General features: G+C 38.1%; 1 non-coding gene across 1 annotated transcript; it reads left to right on the forward strand.

Moving 5' to 3' along the window:
* Positions 1-11782: 11782 nt before the first annotated feature.
* LOC141709684 (small nucleolar RNA R71) lies at positions 11783-11889 on the forward strand. Its single transcript, XR_012570249.1, has one exon. It is a non-coding gene; the product is annotated as a small nucleolar RNA R71 (small nucleolar RNA).
* Positions 11890-26080: the final 14191 nt, after the last annotated feature.

Raw genomic sequence — 26080 nt, forward strand, 5'->3', positions numbered from 1 at the left:
AATTAGTAGATATTTTATTAGTAAAGTTTTGAATTTTGAAATATGGATATTATTTAACTTAGATAACTGTTTATCTACAATTTGAATTTTTTAAGATATCTGTTAGTTTTTTTAAAATTTGAAAGTTACATGATAAGTTGGATAAGAAGTTATTTTACCTGGACGTGGAGAAACTAGTGGGCATTAGTTACAAGTCGTGGAGTCACTTGTTATATAAATAGATTTGCACTCTAGTGTCATGTACACAACTTATGTCATATAACTCCACAAATAAAAATGATCTATGTTAGCTGTAGAACAACATACACTTATACATAGCTTACGACGGGTTGAAAATCCAGAGTGGATACCAAGATGTTGTGGTCTAGCATAGCAGGATAATCTATCATCTTGTCTGGGGGAGATTAATCGGTCAATTTATCTCTGGATTCTTATCAAAGGTGTTGGGTTTGGCAGCTTAGCTGTGTGCATGTTATTCAATATCCAGTCCATACATTTAGTTATGACTATAGGTGTGCAACTACTCTTTATTTTTATTTATATTTAGACATGTATAAATAGTTAACTTTTCATATTTATTATTATATTTGTTTTAGCATGTACCAGATTAGTTAGTTGTTATCATCCTCATGTTTATAATTTATGTGTAGTTTTAGTGCATTTTAGTTAGTTTTGAATGTTTCATCAGTACATAATATAATTATGGTGAGAAGGTGTGTTGATCACATGTGTTGCTAATAACATGATCTATTTTTATAAATTTGGCCATTTAATCCTTATTGAGATTAAGTGATATATTTGATTTGATGGGTGTGTATATTGTTACTAAGTTATCATTTGTTTACGTGTAACATAGATTTTGAATGTAAAAATAAAAAAATAAAATTTTAAGTTTCTATTTTAAATGTACAAAGTAAGTCATAATTTAATTATTTGAATCAATACTTATGATTTCATCAAATTTGTAACAATATGAATATGTACTTCTTTTTATAAATTATATATTCATATTAAGTAGGTGAGTTTTAATAGTATAAATTTTGATAAATTAATGATATCATGATTAATTGAGTATCATTATAGTATATGATTAATTATAATTTTATTTTATCACTTAAGTTATAAGGAAATTGTGTAAAAATAAATTGGTGTTAAATAATTATATTAACTGATGAAATATGAGGCATTAGTTTAATTATAATTATGCATGTGTTAAAGTACATGAGAATCTCAATTATTAATTAAGATTTATAAAATTTTTATTATTAAATAATTAGGTTAGTCATATAATTATTGTTGTAATAATTATTATTATTATGTTGCATTTTCCTTAAAATGTAATAAGTGCATTTTAGTGTTACGTTAAAATTCTTATACTTTATTGTCACTGTTACAAAATTTATAAATATATGAAATTGTTTTTATAAATATTTAGTTATTACTTTACATGTTTAATTAAGTATTATTAATATGTAGTCACTGTCACAACAGTGAGCATACATATATAATTATATTTTTATATTGCTAAGCATTTAGAAAGATAGTGAGCATCTATTTATAAATGTATTTTTTTATTATAGATTGATTTGGAGGTTGAATTGGAGTTGTGTCAGCATTATTAAATATTCTAGATTGATTCCAGGTACGGATATCTATTCCCTTTCTTTTTATTAAATTATATACATTTTCCATTATACTCCTCAGTTATATTTCTATAAACTGTGACTTTTTGCTACACCTTGTATACCCCTCCGTCATATATTTTCCTTGAGATTATAGTTGACTCTTTGTTTATTTATTGGATCCATCTCATTCTGACTACTTGGAAAACAACTTTGTAACCTATTTGTTAGGGCTCTTAAACTTATCTGTGTGGGTAAATCACAGACAAGACACATGGAGTTTTTGCAGTCTTTGGTGCTCTCGACACTAACTCGTATAAGTGTTATGAGTATACGAGCATGTCTCTGGGGTATGAGGCATGATTAAGATCATGATCATTTTGTTTGTTTGGGAAATGTTTTATACATTTCATTTTATCCTTCTTGTGGATAACCGGAGAAGGAACTGTTTGCACTGTGCTTTGCTTGGTGTTTACTAGAAAGCAGAGGTTTTATAAGATGCCCTTATTAGTACCCACCTTACTTGTTCTCAGCCATTTCTTTGATTTTGTTTGGATTAGGTTGTTATTTGATTCTAAATAATTACTGTCATATTACTCATCTTCTTGGCTAATTGTTAAAATCAAATATATTCTTTTGCTTTACCTTTTATTGATATATTCGTACTGGGCATTTGGCTCACTCGTATTTATTTCTTTTCACAAGTAGTCGGGGGTAAAGCGGAGGTGTGATGAGTGCTGCCCAGATTTTAGCTTGTTATCTAGTTGAAAATAAAGTCAAGGACATGTTTTATTCCATATTATTTGGGATCTTATTAGAGAACTTAATTTTGAAGATTTTGAACTTTTATTAGTTTAATAAATTATATTTAGCTTGTTTTGCTTTCATTAATAAATAAGACTTAGCTTGTGTAGCATCTAATTGTTTAAGTGGGGTGTTACAACGTTGGTATCAGAGCTTAGGTTATAGTTTCTGTAGACTGTCCTTTAGGATTTGACCTGTGAGTTTTGGGTTGACTCCATACGGGTAGATTTAAGATTTTGGATATGATTTTGTGATATATGTGTCTGTGCACTCATAAAATTTTGTGCAGGATGGCAAGAGGTAGCTGTTAGGGCGAAAACACGCACTAATATTCACGCAAGTATACGCGTTTGCAAGTAATGTAGAATACTTTCTAGTTCGTTCCCTCAGAGACTCAGACTAAATTATTGTCTGATTAAACTCACTCACCAATGTATGATTACTTCTCAATGTTAAGATACTAACACTTAAAATTGTTGATTAAATATTAACTATAATTAACTACTTAATTAATCACTTAACTAACACTTTAATTTATCAATAATAAAACACTCATGAGATCACAACTTCATTATTACTTCCTTCTATAGCCATTGTTATTACCTTTAGCATGTGACAGTGATGATATTAATCGAATAACACGAAACTGATAAAAGCCAACTTTCATTGTACTAATACCATTCTACCAAGTATCCACAATTAAGATATAAGTTGAATAGTCATCAATTATGTTGAGTTCCCATATGTCTACAGAAATTGACAACACAACGATTTAAGCACAAGTTATTCCTTTTGATTACATAGGGCAAATAAAACTGTTAGAGTTACCCACTAATCATGCACAACGTACATGAACCTATGCTAGCATGGCAAGTTCTAAATCTCAAGATCCACCGTCGCTTCACAAGAGATTAACACCCTATCTTATATGTTCGCGACGCACATAAGACGAATACGCACAACCAATACTAGATATCATGCAATCATCACACACTAAAGTATTAAACAATTAACTAAAGAATTCCATAATAAATCCGTTGCAACCCCATGATCACGATTAGCCCATAATAGCACTTATCGTCATCATGGGTTCATATGAAATCATGATAAACAAACACAAGAAAATAATAACTAAACTAATTATATTAAAACAGAGTACGTCACAAGAGTAAATAAGTTCAAAGCAAGAAAACTAGCATCCAACGTTACAACGAAACAAGAATCACAAGAATATATGCTTCCTCTTCGTTGCGGTGTGCTAAATCGGTCTTCTTCCTTATCTCCTTCGCTCCTTGCATAAAAACACAATCTTCTTCAATCCACACTTGTGAAAACGTCTCAAATCTACTTATATAATAGTCCCATAAAACTCAGATTACATAGAAGTGGAAACCAAACAGAAGTAGAAGTCCTAAAATAATTTGTCTTTTTTCCCGACCCTGCGCGGCCGCTCAGCATAGTTGAGCGGGCGCTCAGCTTGCTGCGCGGCCGCTCAGCAATGTTGAGCGGGCGCTCAGACCTCTACTGGAAAAATTCTGATTTCGCTCCGTTTCTTCGCTGTAATCTGCCCGTTTCTTTCCTCTCGCAATGGTGAACACATGCCAAGGCTTATTCTTGATGATTCCTCCCCCGAAATGCAACTAAAACCCTGAAATGCATAAACACTAGAAAAACGCATCAAATACATAAAATACTTGATTTCAAGACACCAATTTAAGCCATTTTAAGATGTTCTAAGTGGTATAAAATGCCACTTATCACACCCCCAAACTTAAATCGATGCTTGTCCTCAAGCGTCACAGACTCAAAAACAAATAAAAACATGCATGAATGCAATCTATATGAAAATGCAGCGATCCCCCTTACTACAATTAACCAACCAAATTGTCACATCTCAACGAATGCAGTTAGACAACTAAAGATCAATAAACTCATGCAAATGGACATACAGCCAGAAACGTGGTGTGTGCAAATGCTTAACAGATATGCTTCGGAACTAGACCAATTACTATGACTAGACTATCCTCAAGGCAATCCTACGATTATACAAAGAATAAAAAAAATTCTAGGCACAAAGTGATATACAACACTACAAGAACTCTGGAGCTTACTACGGAATCGTGCTTTTTATTTACAACTCAAATGCTTATTTGACCGTGCAATGAGTGAGGTCCACAAAAGACTTATACAATGGTATCCATGTAACGAGCGTTAGGTTAGCGGATCCCAGACTCTAAAATCCTTAGGTCACTAGGCACAAAGTCCCCTAAGAACTTAATAACTCGAATACCAAAGAGCCCACTCTTGATCAATTATGCAATTTTTTTTTTTTATAACTTCTGAGCAAGTGCGTTTCGCTCCATCTTGCTCAACCCTAGACTACTCGCACCATATGCGAGCTGGCTACTAGCCATTTGACGCCTAGCCACAACTAGCAACAACTTCCATATTTTTTCTCCAATTTTTTTTTTCTTTTTCATGCCTTTATCACTAAGAACCTATAATCGAATTCTAAGCATAATAAGCAGATTGACCTTGAAAACAACCAAATCATAACAATAATCTAGCCCTTGCGCATTCTCTAAGACTTAGTGGACTTACAATTGTTTCTAGCATGCATATCAACCTACACAACTTCATATCACTTTAATGATATCACTACACTCGCATTAATATCACAATTCAGTCGATAAATCATTGCAAAAGGGATCATGGTACATGCATGAGCTACATGACATTCATAACAAACAACAAAAAAAATAAAAAACTATATGGCATAAATTATGCAACTATATGAACTAAACTATCATGAATATGCAACTAAATGACACACACACAATATTCCTTAACTACCACCCCCAAACTAAAAATCTTCACTGTCCTCAGTGAAAGTAGTAGAAAGGAACACAGGGTATACCTACTCGGAGTCATCATCATCATCACCCTCAGTGGGTGGAGTATCAGGCGGCGGGTATGCAGAGTCCTCACCAAAAACTGGCCACTGGATATCAGCTCCAAGGCCTCGAAAAGCAGTCCCTAACGCAAGGGTGAGCTCTTGAGCAAACCTGCTCTGCGTCTCATACATGGCATCCATCCGCCGTGAAAGCCTCTTATACTGGGCATCAACCATCCCAGCACCCTCCCGAGCTCTCGAAGAACCAGCCTCATCACGCCCTGGCCTAGCCATAGTAGCACCTCGTGCTGGACGCCCTCCTGGAAGATGATAACCCAGCCCATGCTCCTCAGGCTCACCACCGGTCCACTCCTGCATCCCATTTAGAGTGCCAGAATCAATCGGAGCTGCTGGTAACTGCAACTGCTCATGAGCCGGCCAGTTCACTCCCACTGCTCGGCATAGCTTCATAACCGTATATGCATAAGGGATGTTCATATGTTTCGCTCCCCTCAAAAACTTCAGAATTCCTTGGTAGATAAACTCACCAAGGTCCACATAGTATTCCTCATTCAGAATTCCCCACAACAACTGTGCTCTTTCAACTGTGACCTCGTGTTCATGCGAAGAAGGCAAAATATTAGCACAAATAAATGCATTCCATGCACGGGCATACCTGTTCATGGCGATCGCCGGAAAGTGACGATACTCATTAGTGCCGGTCCTGCTGGTCCAAACTGTGCCCGGTCGACAGAGAGTCGCACAAATCAAATCCAAGTCAAAATCCTCAGCAGTCTTTTCATTCCAGTTCTCCTCCTCGGGCTTCCTCTCTCGCTGTCCAATCACACTGCGAATCGCCGCAGGATGATAATCAACTGTCAGCCCACGGACCACAGAAAACCCATTCTTTTCGGCCTTCGCGTTCGCGTAGAACTCACGAATAACGCTCATCGGTACTGCTTCGGGTGACTCACAAAAAGCTATCCACCCCTTCTCTGCAATCATGGGCAGCAACTCACCATCCCTCCCCGATGGTAAAAACCCCCTCTCCTTCAGAATCGGCTTCCCCAACAGCCTAGTGTACTCCTCCTCCGCGGCTCTGTCAGTTAACCGAGGCCTTGCAGCAGTACCCCTCGATGAATCAGCAGTAGGAACTGTGCTGCTGCTGTCAATAGTGCGTGCTCTCTTGGGTGCCATTGATTCGTGAATAAAAGTGTGTAAGAACTGATTTTTGATGTTTGTGAGAGGGTTTAAGTGTAGGAAGTTTTGTGGGAGATATGTAGGATAGGTGTATGTATATATAGGGTGTGGATTAGATTAGGGTTTGGAAATTAAGGGGTAACATGATGGGGTAGTGGGAACAAATCGTGGGTTTATGGGCTAAAACTGTTTTTGTGTGTTTTGTTTTTTTTTTTTTCTGAACTGTAAAAAAAAAATTCTGGTACTCGACCCCTGAGCGGTCGCTCAGCAAAACTGAGCGGGCGCTCAGCTTGCTGCACGGTCGCTCAGCAAAGCTGAGCGGGCGCTCAGCTTGTTGCGTGGTCGCTCAGCAAAGCTGAGCGGGCGCTCAGGGGGTCACTGGAATTTTTTTTTTCAGCCCCTGTTTTCTGATTTTTTTGTGTTTTTGGATAGGTTATTAACTTCTAAGGGTTCCTGTAACAACAATTCATGGGTTGCCTCCCACGCAGCGCTTCTTTTTCATCATTAGCTTGACGTTTCGTACCCTTCTCAAGTAGTCAACAAAATGGCACTAACCACTTCTCGGTTTGCCATGTCCCCATAGTAGTGCTTCAACCGCTGACCGTTAACCTTGAATGCTTGGTCCGGATCATTCTCAAAAATTTCCACCGCTCCATGTGGAAACACATTTTTGACAATAAAAGGTCCAGACCACCTTGATTTCAACTTCCCAGGAAAAAGTCGGAGCCGAGAGTTGAATAAGAGAACTTGTTACCCTGGCACAAATAACTTTGGATGTAGCTTCCTATCGTGCCACCTCTTCACCTTTTCCTTATACATTTTGTTATTTTCGTACGCTTGAAGTCGAAATTCATCAAGTTCATTAAGCTGAAGCATTCTTTTCTTACCAGCTGCATCTAAATCCAGGTTCAACTTCTTCAATGCCCAGTAGGCCTTATGCTCAAGCTCCGCAAGTAGATGACATCCTTTACCGTACACCAACTGAAACGGTGACATCCCAAGTGGAGTTTTGTATGCTGTTCTGTAAGCCCAAACAACTTCATCGAGCTTTAAAGACCAATCCTTCCTTGACGGACAAACAACCTTCTCTAGAATGCGCTTTATCTCTCTGTTAGACACTTCCGCTTGACCATTTGTTTGCGGATGATAGGCAGTAGCTACTCGATGATTCACACTATAACGCTGCATCATAGAAGTGAACTTACGGTTGCAAAAATGCGATCCTTCATCACTTATGATTACCCGAGGTGTGCCAAACCTTGTGAAAATTTGCTTATGAAGAAAATTTAGCACTGCCTTTGCATCATTTGTCGGTAAAGCTTTAACTTCGACCCATTTTGAGACATAATCGACTGCCAGCAAGATGTACTGATTATTGCAAGACGAGATAAAAGGCCCCATGAAATCGATTCCCCACACATCAAAGACCTCGACTTCAAGCATCACATTTAATGGCATCTCATCCTTCCTTGACAAATTTCCCACTCTTTGGCAACGATCACACCTTAAAACAAACTGATGAGCATCCTTGAACAAAGTAGGCCAGAAAAAACCTGCTTGCAGAATACGAGCTGCCATCTTCTCACCGCCATAGTGTCCACCATAAACCGTGGAATGGCAGTCTCGTAATATCCCCTCCGTCTCACAGAACGGGATACATCTCCTGATGATCTGGTCAACTCCCTGTCTAAACAAATATGGTTCATCCTACATATACCACTTCACCTCATGCAGAAACTTCTTCTTTTGAGCGGATGTCAAATTAGGAGGCATTATATTGCTGACGAGATAGTTTACAATATCTGCAAACCATGGTTCTTCCTCCTGAATTGCAAACAACTGCTCATCCGGAAAAGATTCATTGATTAACGTCCTATCTTGTGAAGTAGAATCGGGATTCTCCAACCTAGAGAGATGGTCAGCTACTTGATTCTCAGTACCTTTTCTATCTTTGATCTCTAACTCAAATTCCTGAAGTAAAAGCACCCAACGAATGAGTCTCGGCTTCGAATCCTTCTTGGAAACCAGATAGCGAATAACTGCATGATCAGTGAATACTGTTACTATCGTACCAAGCAGATAAGATCGAAATTTCTCAAAACCAAAGACTATAGCCAAAAGCTCCTTCTCAGTAGTGGTGTAGTTCAATTGGGCACCATTTAAAGTCTTACTCGCATAGTAGACCACATGGAAGAGATTTTTCTTGCGCTGTCCCAGAACTGCACCTACCGCATAATCACTTGTATCACACATCATCTCAAACGGTTCTGTCCAATCTGGTGCTGTAATAACTGGTGCAGTGATCAAACTCTTCTTGAGAGTCTCGAATGCTGCCAAACATTCATCATCAAATTTGAAAGGCACATCTTTCTCAAGCAGATTGCACAACGGCTTAGATATCTTTGAAAAGTCCTTGATGAATCGCCGATAAAAACCTGCATGACCAAGAAAACTACGGATTCCTTTCACAAAATTAGGTGGGGGAAGATTTTCAATGACTCCCACCTTGGCCTTGTCCACCTCCAGACCCTTGCTAGAGACCTTATGCCCAAGGATAATGCCTTCACGCACCATAAAATGACATTTCTCCCAATTGAGCACCAAATTAGTTTCCACGCATCTTTTGAGTACGGCGCGCAGATTATTCAAACATTCATCATATGAGTGTCCAAAGACGGAGAAGTCATCCATGAACACTTCGACGTTATTTCCAATCATGTCAGAGAATATAGCCATCATACATCTCTGAAAGGTGGCCGGGGCGCCACATAACCTAAACGAAACTCTGTGAAAAGCAAACGTGCCAAATTGACAAGTGAAGGTAGTCTTTTCCTGATCCTCTGGTGCAATACAAATCTGATTATACCCGGAATAACCATCCAGAAGACAAAAATACTCATGACCCGCCAATCTGTCAAGCATCTGATCAATAAATGGAAGAGGGAAGTGATCCTTCCTTGTGGCTTTGTTCAATTTTCTATAATCCATGCATACTCTCCATCCTGTAACTGTTCGAGTAGGGATGAGCTCATTCTTTTCATTTGCGACCACAGTGATACCTCCCTTCTTAGGTACACATTGTACGGGGCTCACCCACGAGCTGTCAGAAATAGGATAAATGATGCCTGCATCTAGCCATTTCAGAATTTCTTTCTTCATCACCTCCTTCATGATGGGATTCAGTCTTCGCTGCTGTTCCACAGTTGGCTTACTACCTTCCTCTAGCAGAATTTTATGCATGCAATATGAAGGACTTATCCCCTTGATGTCTGCGATGGTCCATCCTATAGCCGATTTGAATTCTCTCAAAATCTTTAAGAGCTTGTCTTCCTCACTACCTGAAAGGTCAGATGAAATAATAACAGGTAACGTAGATGAATCACCAAAAAAAGCATACCTCAAGTGCTCAGGTAATGGCTTGAGCTCCAAGGTAGGTGCTTCCTCTATTGATGGTTTGAGCTTCCCTTCAGCATTCTTAAGGTCAGAAGTACCAAGAGATTCAAATGGTATGTCCAGCTTTCGCTTCCAGGGAGAAGCGTTCAGATATTGTAATTGCTCGTTGCTATCTTCAACATCGCTGTCAAAATCCCCCACTAAGGCCTTTTCCAATGCATCAGACATTAGCATGTGATCGAGTTCCGAAGTAACCGCAGAATCAATCACATCCAATTTTAAGCACTCCTCATCTTCTGTAGGGAATTTCATTGCCTTGAATACGTTAAAGGTCACATCCTGATCTTGGACCCGCATAATAAGTTCACCTTTTTGCACATCTATCAAGGTACGGCCAGTAGCCAAGAAAGGCCTTCCCAAGATTATGGGAATCTTCTTATCTTCCTCAAAGTCCAGAATAACAAAATCTACAGGAAAGAAGAGCTTATCCACCTTGACGAGCACATCCTCAACTATGCCCCTTAGGTAAGTAATGGAACGGTCAGCCAATTGTAGCGACATGTATGTGGGTTTTGGATCAGGCAGATCCAGCTTTTTAAAGATCGACAACAGCATCAGATTAATGCTTTCTCCCAAATCACAAAGGCACTTGTCAAAAGTCAGATTTCCAATGGTGCAAGGAATGGTGAAGCTTCCTGGATCTTTCAGTTTTGGTGGTAACTTTTGCTGCAGAACAGCGCTGCATTCTTCCGTGAGAGCAACGGTTTCAAGGTCATCCAGTTTCACCTTCCTTGAAAGAATAGTCTTCATAAACTTCGCATAACTAGGCATTTGTTCAAGAGCCTCAACGAAAGGTATATTGATGTGAAGTTTCTTGAACACCTCCAGAAACTTCCCGAACTGTCTATCCAGCTTTTGTTGCCGCAATCTCTTAGGAAAAGGTGGTGGAGGATAGAGCTGTTTCTCCCCTGTATTAGCCTCAGGAAGAGTGTGTTCAACAGTAGTCTTCCTTGGTTCCGCCGCTTTCTCCTTTTGCTTAGATTCTTCATCTCTAATTTCAGCTTCTACTTCTTTTGCCTTTTCAGAATCAGCTACTTTTCCAGACCTTAAGGTAATAGCCTTGACTTGTTCTTTAGCTTCCTTCCTGCCTGGTACTTCCGTGTCACTGGGAAGAGTGCCAGGTTGACGATTGAGCACTGTATTGGCTAATTGACCGATTTGATTTTCCAAGGTCTTGATAGAAACCGCCTGACTCTTGCACAACAGCTTAAGTTCCTCAAAATCAGCACTCGTAGGTGCAGCTGCACTTCCCTGTTGAGGATATGATTGCCTTGTAGCATACTGTTGCGGTTGCTGGAATCCAGGTGGGTTAAACTGTTTACTCACTCCTTGCTGATATGGTGGCTGAATAGCATTCTGATTATTCCCCCAACTGAAATTTGGATGATTTCTGTTGTTAGGATGATAGGTCGCTGGCACAGGCTGCTGTTGTCGCTGATAATTATTCACATACTGAACAGATTCGTTGACAAGAGAACACTGATCTGTAGCATGAGAACCTGCACAAAGCTCACAAACCATAGCTATTTGATTAACTCCATACGTAGCCAGAGAATCAACCTTCATTGATAGCGCTTGGAGCTGGGCTGCAATAGCGGTGGCTGCATCAACTTCCAGAATACCTGCTACCTTGCCTGACGTCATCCTCTGAGTTGGGTTTTGATGCTCATTTGCAGCCATCGTCTCTATAAGATTATACGCCTCAGTATAGCTTTTAGCCCATAAGGCGCCTCCAGCTGCTGCATCGAGCATGGGCCGAGATTGGGCCCCCAAACCATTATAGAAACCAGTGATCACCATCCAATCCAGCATTCCATGATGTGGACATTTTCTCAATATTTCCTTGTAGCGTTCCCAAGCCTCGCACATAGATTCTGTAGGTTGCTGCGCAAACTGAGTAAGAGCACTCCTCATGGCAGCAGTCTTTGCCATCGGATAAAACTTCACCAGAAACTTTTGCGCAAGATCTTGCCACGTAGTGATGGACCCAGCTGGTTCAGAATGTAACCAGTCTTTAGCCTTGTCCCTCAGTGAGAATGGGAAAAGCCTCAACTTGATAGCCTCATCAGTCACGCCATTATACTTAAAAGTGCTGCAGATCTCGACAAAATTCCTTATGTGCATGTTGGGGTCTTCAATTGTCGCTCCTCCAAAAGAAACAGAATTCTGCACCATCTGAATAGTGCCCGGCTTGATTTCAAAGGTGTTAGCTTGAATAGCCGGATGAAGGATGCTTGACTGAATGTCATCAATTTTAGGCCGAGAAAAATCCATAAGAGCTGGATCAGCTTGAACAATACGATCTCCCATATTTACTGGTTCTTTCTGCTCAGTTCCTGAATCCGAATCCTCAAAATCTAACTTCTCCGAAATATCAAGAACTTCGTCTGTCTCCTCAGCTGTATCTAAAGTCCTCTTGCGAGCACGAGAACGAGTTTGCATAAATGCTTGCTAAAGTACCTGAAACACAACCGAAAAAAAATAAGTAACTACTACGTCCTAATCACTGAGTCCTAATGACCAATGATGGTAAGTACATAAACTAAAAAAATACGCCGAGTCCCCGGCAGCGGCGCCAAAAACTTGTTAGGGCGAAAACACGCACTAATATTCACGCAAGTATACGCGTTCGCAAGTAATATAGAATACTTTCTAGTTCGTTCCCTCAGAGACTCAGACTAAATTATTGTCTAATTAAACTCAATCACCAATGTATGATTACTTCTCAATGTTAAGATACTAACACTTAAAATTGTTGATTAAATATTAACTATAATTAACTACTTAATTAATCACTTAACTAACACTTCAATTTATCAATAATAAAACACTCATGAGATCACAACTTCATTATTACTTCCTTCTATAGCCATTGTTATTACCTTTAGCATGTGATAGTGATGATATTAATCGAATAACACGAAACTGATGAAAGCCAACTTTCATTGTACTAATACCATTCTACCAAGCATCCACAATTAAGATAGAAGTTGAATAGTCATCAATTATGTTGAGTTCCCATATGTCTACAGAAATTGACAACACAACGATTTAAGCACAAGTTATTCCTTTTGATTACATAGGGCAAATAAAACTGTTAGAGTTACCCACTAATCATGCACAACGTACATGAACCTATGCTAGCATGGCAAGTTCTAAATCTCAAGATCCACCGTCGCTTCACAAGAGATTAACACCCTATCTTATATGTTCGTGACGCACATAAGAAGAATACGCACAACCAATACTAGATATCATGCAATCATCACACACTAAAGTATTAAACAATTAACTAAAGAATTCCATAATAAATCCGTTGCAACCCCATGATCACGATTAGCCCATAATAGCACTTATCGTCATCATGGGTTCATATGAAATCATGATAAACAAACACAAGAAAATAATAACTAAACTAATTATATTAAAACAGAGTACGTCACAAGAGTAAATAAGTTCAAAGCAAGAAAACTAGCATCCAACGTTACAATGAAACAAGAAGCACAAGAATATATGCTTCCTCTTCGTTGCGGTGTGCTAAATCGGTCTTCTTCCTTATCTCCTTCGCTCCTTGCGTAAAAACACAATGTTCTTCAATCCACACTTGTGAAAACATCTCAAATCTACTTATATAATAGTCCCATAAAACTCAGATTACATAGAAGTGGAAACCAAACAGAAGTAGAAGTCCTAAAATAATTTGTCTTTTTTCCCGACCCTGCGCGGCCGCTCAGCAATGCTGAGCGAGCGCTCAGACCTCTACTGGAAAAATTCTGATTTCGCTCCGTTTCTTCGCCGTAATCTGCCTGTTTCTTTCCTCTCGCAATGGTGAACACATGCCAAGGCTTATTCTTGATGATTCCTCCCCCGAAATGTAACTAAAACCCTGAAATGCATAAACACTAGAAAAACGCATCAAATACACAAAATACTTGATTTCAAGACACCAATTTAAGCCATTTTAAGACGTTCTAAGTGGTATAAAATGCCACTTATCAGTAGCAGTAGTCGAAATACTGGGGGGAATGATAATCAACAGATTGTTATGGATAGGAGTACTTTTATGGAGATGTTGCGGGAAGTTCAACGTGGACAGAATCCCATTGCTAACGGGCAAGATCGAGATGGTCAAACTATGTTTGATCGTTTTATGAAGCAAAAAACCAATTGTTTTAAGGAGGCCAAGACTCCCATGGATGCTGAAGCTTGGATAGATCACATGGAGAAAATTTTCAGGGTCTTGGAGTGTTCAGAGGTGGAAAAGGCTCGATTTGCTACTTATCGTCTTGAGGGGGATGCTAATACTTGGTGGAAGTCTGTGGTAGCGTCGCATGCACCTGGCTATGAAAATACTCTTACTTGGCAGGTATTCAAAACTCAGTTTGACCAGAGGTAATTTCCAACCAGCATACGTGAGGAATATGTAAGGGAGTATCAGAGTATTACTCAGAGAGATGATGAGTCGGTGGCAGACTTTCAAGTCAGATTTCAGAGGTTAGCTAGTTATGCAAGATCTGTGGCTGGGTCAGAAGCGGATAAAATCATGAAGTTTAAGTGGGCATTGAAGAATTCCATCCGCAACCATATTATTTCTAACCGCTATACATCTATGGACACCTTGATTGACAGTGCCAGAGATCAAGAGCTTCATCAGGCTGACTTTCTCAAGAAACGAGACATGCAAAATCAGAAAAGAAAAAGAGAAGATGACTTTTCCGAGCGTCAACATGGATTTCAGAAAAATGGTGGTTCTTCAGGTGGATTCAAACCAAATGATCAGAGGTATAATACTCAGAATTTTCAGCAAAAGAATGGAAATCAAGGAAATGAGCAAAAGAGGTCTTTCAACCAAACTGGAAATAAGGAAGCATCTAAGTGTGAGCATTGTGGAAAGATGCATGGAGGAAGCACTTGCTATTGGGATACTAGAGCATGCTTCAATTGTGGAAAGAAGGGTCACACTATTCGAGACTGTCAGATGCCACCAAAGAAGCCTTGGGATCTTAAGGATCAGGGAGAGAAAAGCAACCAGAAGACTTCCGGTCGTGTGTTTTCCATCACTGCAAAAGATGCTGCAAGTACTCCAGGTACCATTTCAGGATCACTTTCTGTCGGTAATGGAAATGCTATAGTCTTATTTGATACTGGAGCTACACATTCATTTGTCTCTACATTTTATGCTAAACACTTAGACATTGCATCCACTGCACTTATATCGGATTTTTCTGTTGGCACTCCTATGGGTGTAACTATACTTGTGAATACTCAATATTTTGATTGTGTAGTTAGAGTAGACGATAGAGAACTACTTATAGATCTCTTACCTATTCAGATGAGGGACTTTGATATTATACTGGGGATGGATTGGCTGGAGCGACACAAAGCTACAATTGATTGTCCAGGAAAAAGAATAATTTTTGGCGACTCCAATTCGCCCGAGTTCGTGTTTCAGGGTTCTAAGCCTAGTGGTTGTGGAAAATTCATTTCGGCCATCAAGGCTAAGAAGATGATTGCTCATGGATGTGAAGGATTTTTGGCTCATGTGATTGACACGTCCAAGGTGCAGCCAGACTTAGAATATGTTCTTGTTGTTCGTGAGTTTTCAGATGTATTTCCCGACGATTTGGAGGGTCTTCCTCCAGAAAGAGAGGTGGAATTTTCTATCGATTTGTTACCAGATGCACAACCTATTTCTAAGGCACCTTATAGAATGGCTCCGTTAGAGCTACAAGAGCTGAAAGAACAGCTGGAGGAGTTACTTGATAAGGGTTTTATTAGACCCAGTGTTTTGCCTTGGGGAGCACCAGTTCTATTTGTGAAGAAGAAGGATGGTTCGATGAGACTCTGTATTGATTATCGAGAGTTGAACCGAATCACAGTGAAGAATAGATATCCATTACCGAGGATCGATGACTTATTTGATCAGCTTCAAGGAGCAAAATACTTTTCGAAGATTGATCTACGGTCAGGTTACCATCAACTAAGAGTGAAGGCAAGTGATATTCCGAAGACAGCATTCAGGACTCGTTACGGACACTACGAGTTTCTTGTTATGTCTTTTGGATTGACAAATGCACCTGCAGTTTTCATGGACCTAATGAACAGGGTATTCAAGGATTTTCTGGACAAGTTTGTGATTGTGTTTATTGATGATATATTGGTGTATTCAAAGTCAAGGTAGGAACATGAAGAGCATCTTCGAATTGTGTTGGAAATACTACAGAATAACAAATTATATGCAAAATACAAGAAGTGTGAATTTTGGCTTGATCAAGTTGCATTTTTGGGACATATTGTATCAGCAGATGGAATCAGGGTGGATCCGGCCAAGGTTGAGGCTATTACCAATTGGCCAAGACCTAGCACTGCGACGGAAGTGAGGAGTTTCTTGGGACTCGCGGGCTACTATCGCCGATTTGTAGAAGGCTTTTCGACAATTGCGATGCCATTGCACAGTTGACTCAAAAAAGCAACAAGTTCATATGGACCGATGAGTGTGAGACTAGTTTTCAAGAATTGAAGAAGAGACTTGTGACATCACCAGTATTGACACTACCATCAGGATTGGGAGGCTATGTGATTTATAGCGATGCTTCGAAGAAGGGACTTGGCTGTGTATTAATGCAACATGGAAAGGTGATTGCCTACGCTTCAAGACAATTAAAGCCTCACGAGGTGAATTATCCGACACATGACTTAGAGCTTGCAGCCGTCATTTTTGCATTGAAGATATGGAGACACTATTTGTATGGTGATAAGTGTGAGATCTTTACTGACCACAAGAGTTTGAAGTACATATTCACGCAGAAGGAGCTTAATATGAGGCAAAGACGATGGATTGAATTATTGAAAGACTATGATGTGAGCATTCAGTATCATCCCGGCAAGGCTAATAAGGTTGCAGATGCTTTATGCAGGAAAGATTTTGGAAATTTGGCCGCTTTGGTGACGCAACAACAACCTCTTCAACGTGAGATTGAGAAATTTGGTTTGGAGTTTTATCATCAGAATACAGTTGGTATGGTAGCAAGTTTGCATGTCGAGCCTAGTCTTATCACTAGGATTAAGGCAGCTCAGGATGGAGATGGAGAATTGTGGTCTTTTGTCCAGAATATTGATCCTGAAAAGCAACCAGGATTTTATTTTGATGATCATGGCATTCTATGGATGTATAATTGTCTATGTGTGCCTGCTAACAAGGAACTCAGGGAGGAATTGATGGAAGAGGCTCATAGATCACCATTTTCTATTCATCCAGGTGAGACAAAGATGTATCGAGATTTAAAGGAACGCTTTTGGTGGAGTGGCATGAAACGAGATATTGCCGATTTTATTTCGAAGTGTTTGACTTGTCAACAGGTGAAGATTGAGCACCAGAGGCCAAGTGGCTTATTACAACCATTGGAGTTACCTACTTGGAAGTGGGAGAATATTTGTATGGATTTTGTCATAGGACTGCCTAAGACTTTTAAGAAACATGATGCGATATGGGTGATTGTAGACAGACTCACTAAATCTGCTCACTTTTTGGCAATCCGTGAGAACATGAACTTGGAGAGCTTAGCGCTATTATACAGGAATGAGATTGTTAGACTACACGGGATTCCAGTTTCGATCCTGTCCGACAGAGATCCCAGATTCACTTCAAGATTTTGGAAAGGATTTCAAAAGGCATGGGGCACCAAGTTGAACTATAGCACAGCTTTTCATCCACAGTCGGATGGGCAGTCAGAGAGGACAATTTAGACCTTGGAGGACATGTTGCGAGCATGTGCATTAGAGTGGTATGGAAATTGGGATGACTATTTGCCTTTGGTTGAATTTGCTTATAATAACAGTTGGCAGAGCAGCATTGGTATGGCTCCTTTTGAGGCACTATATGGGCGCAAGTGTAGAACACCTATTTGTTGGAATGAAGAGGAGAAAAGCTTTTAGAAGGTCCCGATCTAGTCCAAGTCACTACAGATAAGGTAGTAGTTGCTCGAGAAAGACTTGAACAAGCTCGATCTAGGCAGAAGAGTTATGCTGATAAGGGTAGGCGATAATATGAATTTAAAGCAGGAGACAAGGTCTTCCTTAAGGTATCTCCTCAGAGAGGCATTCAACGATTTGGTAAGAAGGGTAAGCTAAGTCCGAGGTATATAGGACCTTTTAAGATTCTTGAGAGGGTTGGAGTTGTGGCATATAGAGTCGCTTTACCGCCACAATTGTCACGGGTGCACAATGTGTTTCATGCATCGGTTCTGAGGAAGTATGTATATCATCCTAATCATGTTGTTCAGTATCCCTTAGACGCATTTCGTGAAGATTTGTCTTGTGAAGAAGAAGCTGAAGCTATACTGGCAAGGGAGGAGAGAGTATTGCGCAGGAACACAATCCCTTTTGTTAAAGTTTTATGGAAAAATCATGATGTTCGAGAAGCTACTTGGGAAACTGAGGATTCAGTTCGTGCAAGATATCCATACCTCTACGAATCAGGTACATCACTAGAATTTCGAGGACAAAATTATTTTAAGGGGGGGAGAATATAATACCCCATATTTTATTTGGTGCATTATTTGGTGCATTAATTAGTAGATATTTTATTAGTAAAGTTTTAAATTTTGAAATATGGATATTATTTAACTTAGTTAACTGTTTATCTACAATTTGAATTTTTTAAGATATCTGTTAATTATTTGAATCAATACTTATGATTTCATCAAATTTGTAACAATATGAATATGTACTTCTTTTTATAAATTATTTATTCATATTAAGTAGGTGAGTTTTAATAGTATAAATTTTGATAAATTAATGATATCATGATTAATTGAGTATCATTCTAGTATATGATTAATTATAATTTTATTTTATCACTTAAGTTATAAGGAAATTGTGTAAAAATAAATTGGTGTTAAATAATTATATTAACTGATGAAATATGAGGCATTAGTTTAATTATAATTATGCATGTGTTAAAGTACATGAGAATCTCAATTATTAATTAAGATTTATAGAATTTTTATTATTAAATAATTAGGTTAGTCATATATTTATTGTTGTAATAATTATTATTATTATGTTGCATTTTCCTTAAAAGGTAATAAGTGCATTTTAGTGTTACGTTAAAATTCTTATACTTTATTGTCACTGTTACAAAATTTACAAATATATGAAATTGTTTTTATAAACTATTTAGTTATTACTTTACATGTTTAATTAAGTATTATTAATATGTAGTTGTTAGGTCACACTTTCACTGTAGAGGGGGTGAATACAGTGTTTATTACAATCAAATCAAATTTCAAGAACTTATGTAACAGAAAACAAACTTTATTTAAACAATAAACTCTGTTACAATCTGGAACTGTTATCTCTCAGTGATGAACAAAATATCACGAGAGCTGCTAGAGTTATATTAAATAATATTTTCGATAATGATAACACTTATAGTGTAAACTCTATTTCTGTGTTTATATACTACACAGTTACAAGATATTCGCTAATTGATATGGAATATAATTCTGCTTCCTAAAATATATCAATCAGATATCTTCTATTCCAAGTATTCCATTCTTCACGGAATTCCTTCTTCATGCATATCTCTTCTTATTTTTATCTTGATCTTCTTAACTTTAATCAGCTACTGTCCTTATCTGATCGTCCTTCAGCACTTAAGTTCTGATATCTATCTCCTGATGACATAAGTACTGATATCCCTTAAGTTCTGACTTCCAGTATAAGTACTGATCAGTTAAGTACTGATTTGTTCTGTTCAAATAAGATCTGAAATCTAAACATAAAACATATTAGCCATGACATTATCAAATATATCTAACAATCTCCCCCAACTTGTAAATTAACAAAATATACAAGTTTAACAGATATTTGATGATGTCAAAAACATTAAGTACAAATGCATGAGAAATAGACAAGATAACTACAACTTACAGTCCTTAAAGTTTTTACCAATTCAGCTTCTGATAACAACTTCAATCTGTATAAATATCAGAATTTAAGCAGTTGTAGATCTTCGACTTGGCTTCATCATTTTCTGATCTCTCTAATGTCAGGAGTTGTTCTGAGATAATTCTTCAACAAACATTTCTCAGCATATCTGAGTTCATCAATCATTCTCCGTTTAACATCTTTAAACTCTGCAGTATCTTCACCAGTTTGAAATATTGCAGCTCTGAGATCATTAATTTTTTGCTTTTCCCAACTCCCGATCTAGTCTTATGACATAAGCTTTGTTAGACTCTAGATTGAATTCAAGCCCCTTAATACCAAGATATGTTCTGATCTGTGCAGTATTAGGCTTCATATCAACAATATCACCATTGTGATTTCTGTACTTTGGAACATATCTGCTGTCAGACTTAACAGAATAAAGTCTTTTCTGTCTCTGAATCTGTTCTTTTAAGTAGTTTGCAGCAGTCTCTGTTATTCTGTCATCCACTTGAAGTAAGAACAATACATGCTCCAATTCTTCAAAATACTTCAAAGGAATGGCATTTTGTCTTATATGATAAACCCTACCATCTGTCATGAAATACAACATGATGTATTCTTTCAAGTAGGTATGGTAAACCATCTGTACAGATTCTAGTTGATTCAATCTTTCAGGAGTTGCTCCAATACCTGGTTCACTCAAGGAAGTTAGATCATTAGTAGTGTTGTGTACTCTTCTTTCATCAGCACTTCCCAATCCAGTTTTATCTCTAGCTTCCTTTCCAGTAACTACTCTTGCTTCAAAACCACTTGAAGTAGTCTTCAAAGATTGAGTCTGTTTTGCTTTAGTGAATCCTGGTAGGAGTGTTTTAGATTTAATTTCTGATATCAAGTTAACTTGAGCACTGTCAGAGGTTACTTGCTTCTTCTGAATATCAGAACTTACAATTTCTTGACTCTGAACAACTTGAGCCATGTCAGAGGTTGTTTTAAGAATTTTTCTTGAAGTCAGAGCAAGATTATCTTTTCCATCAGTAATTTCTTCTTCCTCAGGAGGTACATAAGGCTTGATAGGTTCACCAACCTTTTCTTTACCCTTGGATCTTGGATCTATCTGTGGTTGTGATCTAGCAAATGTTGCTTCAGTTTGTGCCTTTTCTTTAATCACAATACCTTTCAGTTTTGGAAGTGACTTTTTACCAGAAGCTTCAGATTTAGATGTGACTTTCTCTGATTTAAGTCTGGCTTCTTCTTCCTTTAAACTTTCCAAGTCCATCCCTGGATTTTCTTGAAGAAATAACTGTCTTGACATTTCCTCATCAAGATCTAGAAGTTCATCAGAACTTATCCTTTTACCAGCAGCAGAACTTATTCTTTTCCCAGTATCAGAACTTGTTCTGTGACTAGCTTGTCTTGATGTAAACCTTCTACCTTGACTATGACCACTACCCATTCCAGAGTTTCCTTGGTCATCTTTTCCATCATCATTTCCTTGCAGTGTCTTGTCATCCTTGCATTTGGACTTAATCACTTTCTCCCCCTTTTTGGCATCAGCAGGAAGTAGAAGAGAGATAAGCAATTCCACTGAAGATTGGATTTCTGTCAGTTGTGATTGCTGAGAAGCTTGATTTGTCAGAATTTGATCAATCTGAGCTTGTTGCTTCTCTTGAGTTTTCTCAATATAAGCAATCCTGTCAATGGTAGGTTGGAAGAACTTTTTCTTATCAAGTTTCCAAACTTGTTCCTGTTTAATTAAGTTCTCCTGAATCTTGTGTAGCTCTGCATGAGTATTGGAATGAAGACCTTGTAGATGTTTAGTACTCAATGCAGTGACTCTAAGCTGGGCTTTAAAATCATCAGAATTTAGCATTTCATCAGCTTTAGTCAAGTGCTCAGCAAGATGTAAAGCATTTGGAACACATGAAACTGAGTTCCATTCCTTAGTCCACTCCTGTCCTGCAGGAGTTTCACTCCAAGGTACTGGTGCATCCCTGATAACAAACTCCTTTAGCAGTTCAGACTTAGGAAGAGTCAATGGAGGAGTATGTCCTGAAGGACCTGCTTCATCAGCATCTATAGTTGTAGCAGCTTCACCAGTATCTCCAACATTTGCAGCATCAGAACTTACAGAATCAGTATCTTCTGATAAGACAACTGTATGAGTAGCAATGGAGGCTTCAACATCCTCTAATTGCTGATCTGATACTAAGTTCTGATCAACAGCCATATCCTGATGCTCACCTAAAATCTGATCATCATCTTGATGCAGAGAAGATGTTAGTGATAACTCAGGAGTTTGAACAGCATCAGTAACAGGTGTTGTGGAAGGATTATTTACTGTTGGAGCTTCTAAGAAAAGTATTTCAGGCACAACCAAGTTCTGAATATCAATTTCAGCACTTGTGCCTGGATCAACAAGAGATATAGAAGGTGAATTAGCCTTGTCAGATACAGGTTCCTGAGATGGAGTTGATGGAGAAGAAGTGACTGGAGCAAATTCCTTGTCTTGTGAGATCAGAGATTCCTGATCCCCTTCCTTAGCTGCTTCCTCCTCATCATCTGAAACTGGCCTCTGTGCCCTCTGTTTCTTGTACTTCCTTGTTGATTTGGATTCCTTGGGAGTTGCAGAAACCGTCATACGTCTAAGCCTCTTGAGAAGCCTAGAACCCCCAATTTCAGAATCCTTCTGAGAAGTTGCCTTCTCAGCTTCATCTATCATAGGTTCTGAAGATGGAATCTGATCCTCAGAATCTGATTCATCTCTCAAAGTAATCCTCCTCTTCTTCTGAGATGTTTGAGGAACAGTCTTTGTCCTCTTTGGCTTAGAGGATGTAGGCTTCACAGTAGGTGTTGAAGAAGAAGGTTGAGCAGTCTGTGAAGTTGAGAGATAGGATTTGAGATAAGTTCTGAGGTTAGGTTGAGTAGAATGAGAGGTAGGGACTGAGGTTGATGGATTTTGGTTATGGTGAGTTGGTTGTACATTTGAGTAAACAGATTTGTAAGTAGCAGGATCAGCATTTACCAGAATCTGTTTCACAGACTGAGGGATCTGTAATTGTCTCACCATTGATTTCTTTGTGTCAGCATTTATCAGGTCGTTAAAGTACCTTTTTGCAACCTTAAAAGGTGGGGTTTGAGTGCTGACTAACTGGGGTTCATCAGTACAATATGTATAAATAAGTTGACAGAATCTCGCAAAATAAACAACATCTCGATCCTCTGTCATCCTATCCCCAATAAAACCAATTATTCCAGTTGCAAAATCAAAATGAGTTTGATGGATAATAGCATACCCGATGTGCTGACTCAAAATTGGGATGGCATCAAAATTTGAACACTTGTTGCCAAAAGCCTTGGTGATGCAATCGAAGAAGAAACTCCATTCTCTTCTGATATTAGCCCGTTTCAATTGTCCAAGTTTCGTCAGACTCTTTTCATATCCCAATTCAGTCATTAACCCCCGAAGTTCTGATTCCTCTGGTATAGAGAAGGTACAATCTTCTGGAAGATGTAATGCTCTTCGTACTGTACCAGGAGTGACTACATAGGAAGAATCACCCACTTGGAAGATAATACTGGGAGTTCCTCGTTTACCACCATCATCAAAAACTCCAGTCCTCCAGAACCGCAGAACTTGTTGACTTGAAAAGAATTCAGGCTGAGTTAAGGCGTACCCAACCTCACTATGTGCAAGAAGATCTTGCACAAAATGCAATTCAGATGGAGCTTCAGTATGATCAAGAATTGCAGCATAGTTGTTTGGAACAAACTTTGCTCCATCAATGATTAAATCCTTTGGTGCCATGTGAAAAATTTAGAGTTAAGTATGCCTGATAGGTGTTTGATATAATATCTGTATGAAAACAACGGAAATAGTAAAGTGAAGGAGAGTAAAAGTAAGAAGAGAGATAGAAGATGAAGAAATTAAAAAGATTAAAGAAATCTTCTCTCTGATGTACTTATACAAAAAATATTACCGTTGGACACCTGTCAGACATGCAGTAATAACGGATAGTTACTGGGCTCAAGAAAACAGTAATCATGACTTACCCATTTGCCGAGTTTCAAGAAAAAAAAACTGTTCCTTTTATCAAGGGAAACAATTCAAATTTTAACCCGTTATCACTGATTGGATTGTTTTTCACTGCAACATTAATATTCTGAAAATGAATCATGTTAAAAATGACCGAGATAATTTCTATGAATAAGTGCTGACGGAGAATCAGAACTTAAATAAAAACAAAATTTAAATGGTCATCAGAATATCAATCAGGATTTATCAACACAAGATAAAATAACTCAGAGACAAAATCTTGAAGTAAAAACAGTTTTCATTAATATATCAAGTCAATACATATATGAAATAGAAATTACATCAATACAAGATTTTCCCTAAGCTTCTAATCCTAACGTCAACAGCTTTAGTCCTAGCTAAGAAGCCTGACAAAGCTGAGGATGAAGAAGAACAGGAAGAAGACGAGATTAAGTCATTTTCCTCTTCCTATCTTCGACAAACAAGATGGCGAGTCGAATGATTCGCTCTTGCTGACGGATAGCTTCCCGCCTTTCCTCCTCCAGGCGCTCCAGATGGCGATAGTAATCCATCTCGAAGAATAGAAGGTGAGCCAGCACCTCCTGTGGGACAGAGTCCCAGATCTCCTCAGGAATGGCTGTTATATGCCACTCCTGCTGCCACTCAGCACAACTGAGCTCCATTGTGAAGGTTTGTGTGTTCAAAAACATGTTGTATCGAACCATTGTGTTTTTGACAGAAGAAGGAGGATAAGTGTGTGATGGAAAGACTGATGTGAAGTGATTGCATATATAGGCAAGAGAATGCCAAGAGACGCAAAGATATTTAATGCAGATAGGTAGAATTAAATCTACCTCGTCTCCCTAGACCTTGAAAAAGAATAACAGTCATTGGAAAAGGAATGTGCACATGTAACTAGAGTGAACTGTTCAAGGACGAGTGCCATTTTGTTTTAACCATAGACTATTAATCTTCCACTTCAACATTTCGAAATTAATCTGAGACTGTTACCAAATTTTATTCACAGATAAGTCAAGTAAAGGGTTAGACTGAAAAATCAGAACTTAGACCTATACCAGAACTTAACAGTCATCAGAACATAATGTCTTAACTCGAACAAGGAATATCTATCTTAGTAAATACTCATACAAGTTCTTAGTTATGAACGTCAGAACTTAATCATCAGAACGTGTAACTAGAACTTGTCCTCAGAATTTGTGCATTAGTGACACAATGACTGTTTATCTAAAATAACATAGACCACCACAGAAATTTCATCATTCATATGGAGTGGTGTGTGTGTGCATTAAGCTAAATAACAGACAAAGAGTAAAGTCTGATCTACTTCAGTACATCTTAGAAATAAGTCATAATTAAAAATTTTGCTAAAGAGCTGTCACTATCCTGAAACCTACTGATAAATGAGTTCATGCATGAGTCCACCTCAACTGTTTTTGTGCTAATTTTATGCATCTTTTGAAATTCTATTTTACAGTGGCTTCTCAGTGTAAGTGAGTCACGACTGTTTATCAGAATTTATGCTATTATCAGAGTATTTCTCCAGTAATCATAGAGTGTGAACAGTCACCAAGAAAATATTTTGCTTTTCTAATGCATATTTACTTAATACCAGCAATGCACTTGGGTCGTCCCTTTCATATTTTTACTCTAGATCTCAAAGGAGTACCTGATATTATTCTTTAATTCTTTTCTTTTTCTTTTGATAAGTGAGGTTTATCAACACTTAGTACATTCAGCAGTTTTACTAGAATCAGAACTTAAACAGATGAGTAGCATTATTCTAATTTGTGACTTAGTAATAAGATATACAAAGTAAACTTAACTAAGCTCAGTTATCAGAATTTGCTTGTGTCATAAGATTTCCACAGAAATAATTACTTCTTTCATGGGATCATGTGTTTATTGAAGACTAGTAGGTCAGTATCTAGCACAGTTATCCTCATAGGATTAAATAGTTACTGAAACAGACATATCACTTATCAGAGTGTAGAAACATATATCAGACAACAGTCAGTACTTAAAGACATTTATCAATTAAGCACAGAATACACAAAGAGATTAATTCTGTAAATACTGATCATAAAGTCTGATAACATTGAACAAGTTTAAGCAGATTTAGAG

The sequence above is a fragment of the Apium graveolens genome, chromosome 2 (genome assembly GCF_009905375.1).
Source record: "Apium graveolens cultivar Ventura chromosome 2, ASM990537v1, whole genome shotgun sequence".
In the NCBI taxonomy this organism is placed as follows: domain Eukaryota; kingdom Viridiplantae; phylum Streptophyta; class Magnoliopsida; order Apiales; family Apiaceae; genus Apium; species Apium graveolens.